This window comes from Xenopus laevis, chromosome 7L (genome assembly GCF_017654675.1).
Source record: "Xenopus laevis strain J_2021 chromosome 7L, Xenopus_laevis_v10.1, whole genome shotgun sequence".
In the NCBI taxonomy this organism is placed as follows: domain Eukaryota; kingdom Metazoa; phylum Chordata; class Amphibia; order Anura; family Pipidae; genus Xenopus; species Xenopus laevis.
Genome location: NC_054383.1, coordinates 97,506,530 through 97,519,650, shown reverse-complemented (window position 1 = coordinate 97,519,650; position 13,121 = coordinate 97,506,530).

The window sequence follows — 13,121 nt, the reverse complement described above, 5'->3', positions numbered from 1 at the left end:
GTTGGCAGATAATGTCTACCTAGCTTTGACCTTCACAGTCATCCACATGCGTTGGACTCTTTGAAAACCTTATTCCTACATGGAAACCTATAGAATCAGAAGCTTTATCCCTTAGTGGGCAGCTAGACTAGACATCTTTGGAAACCATCACCATCTATGGAAGCAACTAGCCATGCTTTTCCTGGGTGGGAGTAAAGTTTCAGGCCACTAGTTTGCGGAACATAATGCAACAAGTAGTAGCTCTCCACAACTAATTGTCAATAAAGGTACAGGAGCAAACACAAGCCTCACTGGACTAGAGCTAGCCATAGACATGAAACGTAAGGTTGTACGATTTTCAGACCATGTGTGGATGGTCCCGGGAATTTTAATACCAAGGCAATCGGTCGTTTACTCGATCGGACAGGTTAGAAGTGTTCAGTCGGATAATGATAATATCTCTACATGTATTACCTATCTGAAGATATGTATGGGAGACTGTCACTACTATTTGTTGGACATAACTTTAATACGATTGCTGTCTGTCAATTCATGGCCAGAACATTGTGTGATTTGTTATTTCTATTACTTTATTAAATCTGAATGGTTAGTGTGGGATTGATCTCCCTAACACTATCCCTATTTTTAGGCTTGTCAGCTCTATAGAAAGCGATACAGTGATTAAACTTTAACCTTGTGGAGACTTTTAGTAACATTTCCAATTTCAGTGCACAGTGTTGTGCATGTCCTTAATAGTATCCCTGTGTTCCCTGCGTTCTTAATCACAGTAGAGATGAGCCTATTTCTCTCATTGTTGCAGAATTTACCAACATAAGCAATATGCAAATGAACTGCCATGGCAAGGCATGCTGGGTAATTTCCAATCAGATAAACAGCTCTACTGCAGTAAGTGAGGGAACACTTATGTGATGGCTGGTACAGCCTGACCTAAGGAAATCAGTCATTTATGTGGCTATCCAAGCAGGATCTTATAAAGGCCAAAAAACCTACTACATGGGTTATATACGAGTTTACATAGATGACTGGTAAAACCGCTACTATAAATATAAGGCTATAATAGATATCAGGCTATAATCTGCTCGTCTATGGCCAGCTTTACAGAAAGACACATTAGAGCAGTGATCCCCAACAAGTGACTTGTGAGTAACATGTTGCTCACCAAGGCCTTTGATGTTGCTCCCAGTGGCCTCCAAGAAGATGCTTATTTTTGAATTTCTGACTTGGAGGCATAATGACCATGTGTACTCCCAAACAGACCAACCAACAGTCTTCCAATCCACCTAGGTATAATCAAATAACCAATTACAGCCCTTACTGAGCTTGTGTGGCTCTCAAGTTGGGGATCACTGATCTAGAGCCTGGATTCTATTTAGTTTTTAAAGATCCAAGTGGTTCACAAGTTGACCCATTTTGGACATTCTGACGGTACCCATTAACATGATTAAAGCTTGAAGCTTTTGCGGAACTTCTTGTGCTTTGCTACTCTCCGGATGTGTGTGCATACTCTCTATACAGGCCATCAACGTCAAGAGCGATACACCTGGGAAGTGATGGTTTTCTTCAAAGTTTCTTCTCTGCTTACGAAGCAGTTTAAAGCACGGAAAGAAGAATGAATGCTAACATTTTGTGGTAGTTTTTTTTTAATCACAGGAAACAGAAATATATTGCGTAGGTTCACATGTGCACTTTTTTCCATTAATCCATTCACCTAAAAGAAAAAAACAGTCAGTTGTAGAAGTAATGAGCTGAATTTTCTGGAGCCCCCAAAAAAAGATTTTATTGTTTATATCTACTGACGACATGTGAATAAAAAAAGTACTTGCCAGTAATGACATGAACTATGGATGGGTGCAAACAAAGGAAAGGTATTTTTTTTTTATAAAAAAATGATATTCATACTATATACTATCTTAAGTGTTGAATTAACTTGTGTTGGGGCAAACATTACATTGACAAGCACAGAAGCATCTGGTTTTGTTCTGAAACATATAACTAGATGGGGAAGCATCCTGTTTGTGTGTGTTTGGAGTAGCTCTATGTTGTGACAGACAGTAGTGGTTGTATATAATGTAAGGGAGGAGGTAGAGTCAATTTCCTGAATAACTCAACGAGGAAACTTCGGGCAACTTCAGAAAACAAATCGATCCGAGTGCCATCCCGCCGGCAATTTAGATTCTAGCCAGAGGGAATGTATTTCAGGTAGATTAGTCGCCTGAAGAAGTGGTGTTTTGTTGCTGGGCGACTAATCTCCCTGAATCTCCACGTGTCTCTGCCCAAAAGGGAGGAAGAATGGAGGTCAAGAAACAAGTAGGAGGCACTAGTGAGGAGAAGAAGATGACGAAGATGAGACCTAGACTTTTAAATGGGGCTTGTTTTCTTTTGTGTGACAAACATAGCTCTGTAGAGTTAGGGAACCCAATACACTGGTTTTACCCACTTGTACAGGGACCCTGAATGTAAAGAACCTAAAGGTGAAAAGCTGGTTGCTAAGAGATGTGCTTAAAAACAGTAGTTAGTTCATCATATTGAACACTTTTTATTGCCTTTTAACCAGATTGACTTCAAGGATTCAGTTTGTTATTACACGTTTTATTGGCTGTAGAGAGCATTTGTGTGTTTCTTCTCCAAGTGGCTTTTTCATGCTGACAGATCAGTGTCTGAAATAACAGATAACTAATTGGGAAGGGGATTGTGTTGGCCCCAAACATCAACCAATAGTCTGACCCTGGGGATGGTCCATAATCAGTGGTACACTTTCATAGATCTGCCATTTATCATATTGCTCCCTTGTTTAAGAAACTTGAAGAGTATTTAACAGTGACATTCTGAGACAATTCATTTCAAATAAATCTACTGTATTTAACGTTTTGTTCTGCAGATCTCTAGAGCTCTGAATGACACTCTGGAAGATGAATGGGATATAACCTCTACTGAAAGATAAGTAATAAAAATAATACTAATAATGGCATTTTATCCTCAGAATGAATATCCTTTCTGGATGTTGCTGATCACCCATCAATGAGACCAATTTCAGAAGTCTATCAGAATAACAACATCAAACCAAGAGATTATTTGAGCTTTAACTCCCCCTGTTATGTAGAACAACACTGTTTTATGAAAGGCTATTTGACCCAAGCAATAGTGACTGTATCATTTATTGTACAAGGATCTGTGTTTGTTAAGGACAGAATCATCCAATTGGAGGTCCAGGAGCCGGATATCTCCCTTAAAAGGATTAGTATGAACCTCAGTCTGCTGAAGGTCCCCATAGACCACATGGTATGGCATCTTACTTTTTTTATGAAAAACACTTAGCCCACTAGATGTAATGTCGGACAGCATTGTGCTAGGATGTAGCATGAATAGATCCAGAATGGGTTTATAAATCTAATAGGTCATGTGAGATCCCTATGTGATCTTGATACAAGTTTTGTGAGACTTGTCAGACCCAACCAACTCTCTTGTCTAATCTAGGGTTCCCCAACTTTTCTTTTTAACTGTTTGAATGAATGTAGCTACTACTACCATATCATAATATATTGAATTAATTCATTATGCTATTCCAGCTTTACGGCTAATGATGCGTAGAGGTGAATAGAGCAGAAGCTCAAGAAAAACCACTGTAGCAGACCCTCTATGAATTCAGAATGAAATCCACTCGACCATTTATATATATATATATATATATATATATATATATATATATATATATATATATATATATATATATATATATATATATATATATATATATATACACACACACACATACACACACACACTATATGGAAACATAGTCGAATCCCATAGTAAATAAAAGTGTTTTATTCACTGGCAAAATTCTATGGCTCTTTATTATTGGAGGAAATAAATTTGCTAAGTAAAGCCAGTTTAATTTCCAGAGATTATAAGTATAAAGAACCTGGGGTTGTGTTTTGTCGCTAGATGGTTCTTCTCTGACTACTCAGTAGGGATAGGGGAATTTTTTCACCTTGTTTCGCCGCAGAAATGACGCCCATAGACTTGTATGGCGTAGTGCGACAAAAAAAAAAAAAAGACGCGCGGAAAAAAAAAAAAACAGATTGCAGCGCGACAAAATTTTTGTTGACGCCCATTCACTTTAATGGGCGTTGGCGACATTTCGCCGGTGGCAAATTTTTGGCGAAACTAAACAGGTCAAATTCTCCCATCCCTAATACTGAGCAGCCCGATTTCACCAATGATTTTGCCTTGCAGACCGAGAGCTACGTGACTAATAAATACAGGAAATGGCAGAGACAGATTCCAAGGTACAGGTGAAACTAAAACCAGATCATAATCATTGTGTTCCGCTTTGCAGAACAGAGGAAGATAATCCTGTTTCTGTGTGTATATATATATATATATATATATATATACATATATATATATATATACAATATCAAAACAGGGGGGTTGTGGGAGCACTCTAAAGGCTTTAAAGTATATATATATATATAAGTATAATAAATGCTATTGCATATGTTCCCAAATAGGGGTTATTTTGTTACAAAGTTATGATCATAAAATTGATAAGCCACCATACCACGTCAAGGTAAACCCCGAATGGCGGTCCCTAACTTGTTTTATTTTTTATGTGCATTTTAGCATTACCTGTAATCAATGTCCATTGAACGCTGTTTTTTCACTGAGGGCTAAATCCTCCCCAGCCAGCAATCAGGCTTTTAAAGGAGAGATATTCCCAAAACAAACGCCCAATTTTAAAAGCATAGGAACACCACTAGTTTAAAGGGGGGGTATGGGGTGCTACAACCACTGAAGCTATGCCACAGCTCCTGGCTAAATATACAACGTTCAACGGACATCGATTACAGGTAATGCTAAAATGCACATAAAATATAAAACAAGTTAGGGACCGCCATTCGGGGTTTACCTTGATGTGGTATGGTGGCTTATCAATTTTATGATCATAACTTTGTAACAAAATAACCCCTATTTGGGTACATATGCAATAGCATTTATTATACTTATATATATACTTTAAAGCCTTTAGAGTGCTCCCACAACCCCCCTGTTTTGATATTATATATATATATATATATATATATATATATATATATATATATATATATATATATATATATACATATATATATATATATATGTATTGAAAAGGTTCATCACACGATGGGGAAGTCGTGCAGTGGCCGAGGGCTTGGTAAAACAACCCCCCCCCGTTCAGAGAATAGTGGTAAATATTTTTCTAAGCCATGGCTTAAATATGAGTTTAGCTTTTTTATTTGGGCTTTAAATATGACTGTGCAGAAGCAGTCACAGGTTTGTTATAATAAGTGATACCAACCTGAATCATATTTAAAAAAGAGGAAGCCAAATTCATTGTTCCTTATTCTGTTTTTCCTTCTTATCCTCTCTCTTATTTTAATTCATATCTACCCATAAAACAAAAAAAATGCCCAAATGTGCTTTGTCAAAGCTACAATTGACTTAAGAGAAAAAAAAATGAGGAACCATTAATGTTCATTTTAATTGTGAATAGACTGGACAGAGACTAACTGATTTTCCCTAAAGGAACTCAAAGCTGGTGCTGTCTAGGGAAAGCCAGATGTTTCCCAACCACTATATACAAGGGTGAGTTGGGTGAAATTCAGCAGAATATCCAGTATTGTGGAAAACAAAGGAAGTTCCCCATAAAAAAACAAAGACATTAGAACTTCCCTTTCTCTATCACATTATCATTCAGGGGCTTATTTACAGTGCTTGAATTGAGTTCAAAAAGTTGGAGGAATGGCATATGTGCCGCGCGTCTAAATAATTAGACCACGCCCACATTTATAGGCCACCTCCACTTTTTAATAAGTCTCGCCCACCAGTTATTTTGCTATTTCCATGTTTATCAAAAATATTTTTTTAATATTGCAAGAAATAGAATGACCCTCATTTTTTACATGTACATAGTTACATAGTTAAATTGGGTTGAAAAAAGACAAAGTCCATCAAGTTCAATCCCTCCAAATGAAAACCCAGCATCCATACACACACCCCTCCCTACTTTTAATTAAATTCTATATACCCATACCTATACTAACTATAGAGCTTAGTATCACAATAGCCTTTGATATTATGTCTGTACAAAAAATCATCCAAGCCATTCTTAAAGGCATTAACTGAATCAGCCATCACAACATCACTGTGAAGAACCCCCTACGTTGCTTCAAATGAAATGTATATACAGTATGTGCATTTAGAAGCATGTAAAGTTACAGTAGTGGAATCACACAAAATATATCAGCAGATTGTGAAAGCCTTGGTTGTCCTTCTTTACTGTTCTCACCCACATCCTACTACTTGCATCAAAAGTTCCTACTTTAATAAAGCAAAATGTGCCTCATTCTTCATGTGTACATTATCTACTTTTCCCTTATGTTCTTTTGCCCTATCATTCATTTATATATACGTTAATGTTCTCAGCTCATTCCTGACCTTATCTGCATTCTGCCTCCTTTAACTTTATTCCACCCTCTGCTGCATTTTATTTCCCTAAATTCTGACCCATTTGCCTGTTAAGTGTTTTTTCCCTCTGGCCTCTCCCCTTATCTGCCAAATTCCAATAGACCAATAGGCGTTTAGCTGTTTCAGAGAGTAAAACCATCCTCCCCGTGTTTCACACAAACAGTGTCGGACTGGGGATCCTGGGCCCACTGGGACTGTTACCTCGGGGGCCCTCACACAGTGTCGGACTGGGACACCAGGGGCCCACTATCAGTACTATTATTCTTCCTCTTCCTCATATTATAATCTATTAATCCATCTATTTACCCTCTTTGTTCTCATAGAAATTGGTAATGACCATGAAATAAGCCAAATGTTTAGAAGCAGGAGAGCCCACTGACACCTTGGCCCACCGGGAGTTTTCCTGGTATCCCTGTGGGCCAGTCCGACACTGCAGACACATTCTGTACTTCTTCTGCCACCAGACTTTCCTTGCCACCTGCCCTGCTTGCTATACTCATTTATTTGCCTCCCTCAGCCGCCACCTTTTAAAGTGCACAATGCGCATTTGTCTCAAGTCAGGAGTCAACTTCTCAAGCGTTGCCATTATACAAAACATGCACAACTGAGCCAGCAACAGGAGATCCGGTTATTTAAACATGTGAAAATGTTGCACATTCGCAACAGAATACTGACTGCGGAATACTGGTTGCCACTCATGACTGATGCTCTGCGAGGACCAACCATACAGGGGCCAGTGGGTCAGTCTCTCCTGCTCAATCCCACATAAAGCTACTAGTCAGGCGCATGGCACATACACACTATACATAGATACACACTTTACACACACTCAGGCCTGGACTGGCAATCTGTGGGTTCTGGCAAATGCCAGCAGTGCTGCTGTAAATTGCCATAGACAATCACTATATATTGGGCTGATGGGAGGCTGTTCAGGCTGCTGTATGGCCTATTTTGTGTACTTGAAATGCCAGGGCCTATTTTGAATCTCAGTCCAGGCCTGCACACACTATACATACACACTATACACAATACACACTATACACAATACACACAATACACTACACACACACAGCAAGCATGTCCCATTGGTGGGATGTAACACACACGCTCACACAAATCACGCTTTCCTGGCTCCTGCAACATCACAGCACACACAGGAGAACAACGCAAGTGGCCTCTTTCCCATTATGACAAGCCCACACAACAACTCTGCCCGCTTCCCCACACAAACATTCAGTTGCCGTTTGCCAATAGGAACACAGACTTGCGTACTCACCGGGAGCTGCATATACCAGAGCGGCAACTCTAACTATTCACACCCCCACTACAGGCCCGGCCCTCACACTTATCCAGCAACACTTACTCTCCTCACGCCGACTGTCTGGTGAACCCTGCAGTGCGCAGCCAGCCTATTTGTTCATTTCTAGGGCCCGCCCAGGCAATAAGATGCCGTCTTATTTGGCGCCCTCACAGAACATCTGTCAATCTTAAAATTACAGGGCAAAAACAAAGGAAAGTTTAAAAAAAAAAAAACGGCTCCGGTATTATAATTCGTTCCATTCCCCCTGACGGGATGGAGATCAGCCATTTTAAAAAAGTAACTGGATGTTATCCCGCACCAATTCAAGCACTACTTATTTATCAAAGGTCCAGTTTGTAAAGCTTTTTCTACCTTGAATAAAGTCACAACTCGAATGTTTGCTTTTTTTATGAAAAACCCCAAATGCAAAAAACTCAATTGAATTCAATCGGGGGAAACTGAAATTGATTGAGTTATCCGCATAAACCACTGAAAAAAAAAAAGAAAATCATGAATGGAAAAATATATTCAAATGGTTCCAGGGACCTCTGCCATTGACTTCTACATGACCTGACAGGTTTTAGTTGGAGTATTTTCCGGATTCCGGATTATCCCAAAAAATTCAAGTTTTTACTGAAACTATCCTTGAAAAACTTGAATTTTTTTGGAAAAACACAACTCGACCTTCAAGAAATAACCCCCTATGTGAAAGCACGGAAATGCTGAATAAAAAAAAAAAAAAAAAGGCAAGAAAGCAAAATATTTAATAGTAAAATTGACAATTATTGGAAACTGAGACATGAGGTGAAACAAGAATAGTTTAACTCCTGCTGCAAAACCACAATGTTATGATGATCAAGACCAACAATACTCAAAAGCACGTAATGAGTTAAATACTGTTTCAGAGTAAAATAATAATTACAGTAAAAGCTGTTATGACTCTAGCCTTCTGTCCTGTTCTGGAGAGACTTTATAGAACTTTGTAGTGATGAATCTTTATTGTGTTTAAACAAACTGTGGACCTTTTAGCTGGTGTTATGTCTAAAAAAAAGAGTATAGAGCCCTGGCTGGCATTGGGGAAAATATAGTAGAGAATGCCATCTTTTCTCACATTATTACAATTCTGAAAATCGCAATTATGGCAAGATCTGCTATCCAGAAACCATCTAATAGTAATGTTAATGGTTAGCCAGTTTCCACAGTAAGGGGCACATTTATTATGCTGTGTAAAAAACAGCGGGACAATACTCAATAAGATGGAATCTATGGGAGACGGCCTTTCCGTAATTCTGAGCTTTCACTGTAGAAAATAAAATTGTGTAAAATTTTTACTCGTTTGTCTTAGAGTGACTTTCAATGGAAGCAATGTAGAATACTGGCCTTTCTTTAAAGGGATACTGTCATCAGAAAACATGTTTTTTTCAAAATGAATCAGTTAATAGTGCTGCTCCAGCAGAATTCTGCACTGAAATCCATTTCTCAAAAGAGCAAACAGATTTTTTTATATTCAATTTTGAAATCTGACATGGGGCTAGACATTTTGTCAATTTCCCAGCTGCCCCTGGTCATGTGACTTGTGCCTGCACTTTAGGAGAGAAATGCTTTCTGGCAGGCTGCTGTTTTTCCTTCTCAATGTAACTGAATGTGTCTCAGTGAGACATGGATTTTTACTATTGAGTGTTGTTCTTAGATCTACCAGGCAGCTGTTATCTTGTGATAGGGAGCTGCTATCTGGTTACCTTCCCATTGTTCTTTTGTTTGGCTGCTGGGGGGGAAAAGGGAGGGGGTGATATCACTCCAACTTGCAGTACAGCAGTAAAGAGTGATTGAAGTTTATCAGAGCACAAGTCACATGACTGGGGGCAGCTGGGAAATTGACAAAATGTCTAGCCCCATGTCAGAATTTAAAATTGAATATAAAAAAATCTGTTTGCTCTTTTGAGAAATGGATTTCAGTGCAGAATTCTGCTGGAACAGCACTATTAACTGATTCATTTTGATTTTTTTTTTCCGCATGACAGTATCCCTTTAATGACAGCAATATTAAGAGAAGGGGCCAAGCAATGTAACGCAATAGCCCACATTTTGCAGCCAGCAGCTGAGATACATGTTTACACTATTGGTAATTCAGGATTAGGTAGGAACTCACTATTTTAAGCAACAGAGCCACCAAACCTCCAAGATAGGTTCACATTAGCTGCTATAGAGGTAGGGTCATAGTAATAGGACTTTCCAGTCTTCAAGACAGAACCTACTTTAGAGACAGTCGAGGTTGGGGTGCTACTCGCTTGTAGAGAGGACTATGGGAATCACCCTAACTTCCTCTGTTGCTGAAGCAGGTTGGGCCTGTTTGAGTGTATTTGAAGATAAAGAAAAAGTCATATGCAGGACATTGCATTCTAGGAAAGCCAGGTATAGAATTTTTTAAAAAAATGTCAGTATCCATTTAAGGGTGCACACAACGCCTTATATGAATTTCTAGCTCTGCTACCCATCAAAACAGGTCAGATTTCTTTCTCCAAAATAACACTAGAGCATGTCTTTCAATAAATGAAACAATGATAAAGCCTGACGTGCACTCCTCCTCCTTCTAATAAGCCGACTGTTAGTTCCCTTGATGCATATTAAACACGGGAGTATTGCTTAATGAAACAGACAGAGGTGACTGGCTGATCAGACAAATGAATCAACTCAAATTAGAAGCAGAAATGGAAACCGAAAAGTCTCCTGTTTTCATTAGTTTCCATTCTGCTGTACAGGCACAGTGGGGATCAGTCTGCTTAATTAACTGATTGTGTCAGGACAAAACGGTGAAACAGAACCCTGAAAGAGAAACCCAGCTAAGGTTGCCTGGTACAGTGTGACTTTCAACCAAGGACACATTTGTGAGTTTTAGAATCATTTCACTCAGTCTAGATAATTTCCCAGGTCAAACAAGCGATTAGCACAATCAGCCCGACACACATTTATTTATATAAAGTTTTATATTTTCTTTACATCATTTTATACATTGGCCTTCAGTTACTGTTTGTTTGTGGGCCTTTCTGTCCGATGTTTAGTCTTCAACAAGTGAAATGCAGCTCAATTGGGTTCAGATCAGGTGACTGACTTGGCCATTCAAGAATATTCCACTTCTTTGCTTTAATAAACTCCTGGGTTGCTTTGGCTGTATGTTTTGGGTCATTGTCCATCTGTATTATGAAACACCTCCCAATCAATTTGACTGTAGCTTGATTTGAGCAGACAGTATGTGTCTGAACACCTCAGAATTAATTTGGCTGCTTCTGTCTCGTGTCACATCATGGATAAACACTAGTGTCCCAGTGCCACTGGCAGCCATGCACGCCCAAGCCATCACACTGCCTCCGCCATGTTTTATAGATGATGTGGTATGCTTTGGATCATGAGCTGTTCCACGCCTTCTCCATACATTTTTCTTGCCATCATTCTGGTAGAGGTTGACCTTGGTTCATCTGTCAAAAGAATATTTTTCCAGAACTGTGCTGCCTTTTTTAGCAAAGTCTAATCTAGCCTTTCTATTCTTGATGCTTATGAGTGGCTTGTACTTTGCAGTGCACCCTCTGTATTTACATTCATGCAGACTTCTCTTTATTGTAGACTTGGATATCAATACATCTACCTCCTGGAGAGTGTTGTACACTTGTTTGGCTGCTGTGAAGGGGTTTCTCTTCACCATGGAAATGATTCAGCGATCATCCACCGCTGTTGTCTTCCGTGGACGTCCAAGTCTTTTTGCGTTGCTGAGATTACCAGTGCTTTCTTTCTTTCTTTCTTAGGATGTACCAAACTGTCGATTTTGCCACTTATCAAGATCAAACATAACAATTAAATTCCACCCCCGGACATAGAAGGTCAAGAGCACCCCCCCCCGTAAAAAACGAAGGAAAAGACAAAAACAAACATTAAAAAATTAATTCTAAAATATCACTTGTACATATATTGTATATATTTAAAGGGATACTGTCATGGGAAAAAAAAAATTCCAAAATGAATCAGTTAATAGTGCTGCTCCAGCAGAAATCTGCACTGAAATCAATTTCTCAAAAGAGCAAACAGATTTTTTTTATATACAATTTTGAAATCTGACATGGGGCTAGACATTTTGTCAATTTCCCAGGTGCCCCCAGTCATGTGACTTGTGCCTGCACTTTAGGAGAGAAATGCTTTCTGGCAGGCTGCTGTTTTTCCTTCTCAGTGTAACTGAATGTGTCTCAGTGAGACATGGGTTTTTACTATTGAGTGTTGTTCTTAGATCTACCAGGCAGCTGTTATCTTGTGTTAGGGAGCTGTTATCTGGTTACCTTCCCATTGTTCTTTTGTTTGGCTGCTGGGGGGGAAAAGGGAGGGGGGGGGGTGATATCACTCCAACTTGCAGTACAGCAGTAAAGAGTGATTGAAGTTTATCAGAGCACAAGTCACATGACTTGGGGCAGCTGGGAAATTGACAAAATGTCTAGCCCCATGTCAGATTTCAAAATTGAATATGAAAAAATCTGTTTGCTCTTTTGAGAAATGGATTTCAGTGCAGAATTCTGCTAGAGCAGCACTATTAACTGATTCATTTTGAAAAAAAGTTTTTTTCCCATGACAGTATCCCTTTAAAGAAAGCAACGGCCACCATCAATGACAATACCATACAGTTCCTAGATGTACAGATTACCCGTAAGCAAAGCAGGTTTGAGTATTCGCTATATATAAAAGTGACTGATCCTAATACACTATTACATTTACAAAGGCAATGAAGTTATCACTACCTGTTTTGCAGAGTATTGCAAAACAATTCTTCCACTGAAACAAGAGAAATACAATTACAGGAGATGACAAAGAGATTTTTAGCACGAGGATATCCTAGCTTTGTACTCAAACAAGCCTTGGAGAAGGCAAAGGGTAAGGTTAGTGACACTGCAGAACAGAAATGAGCCACAGAGATTGGTTTTATCATCATAATTTGCAGATTAGGAATGTTGTTTGCAACAAGTGGAATATTTTACAGGCAGGTCGCAATTTGAAGCCCTTTCCCAGACCCCCTATGATTGCCCATAAAAGGGGTGGCAATTTCCGTGATTTGTTGGTCAAGACGGACCCTGTGAAATGTTACCAGAAATCAAAGAATATTTGGCTCCCTGATAGAAAGAGCGGATGCTTCCGATGCCCTAATTCTACATCATGCTGGTTTATAACACCGGGATTTAGTTTCACCAATCATCATACTGGAAAAAGGTATTATATAAGGCCACACATTACATGCACTACTACTACACATGCCATTTATCTTATTACATGTCTGTGT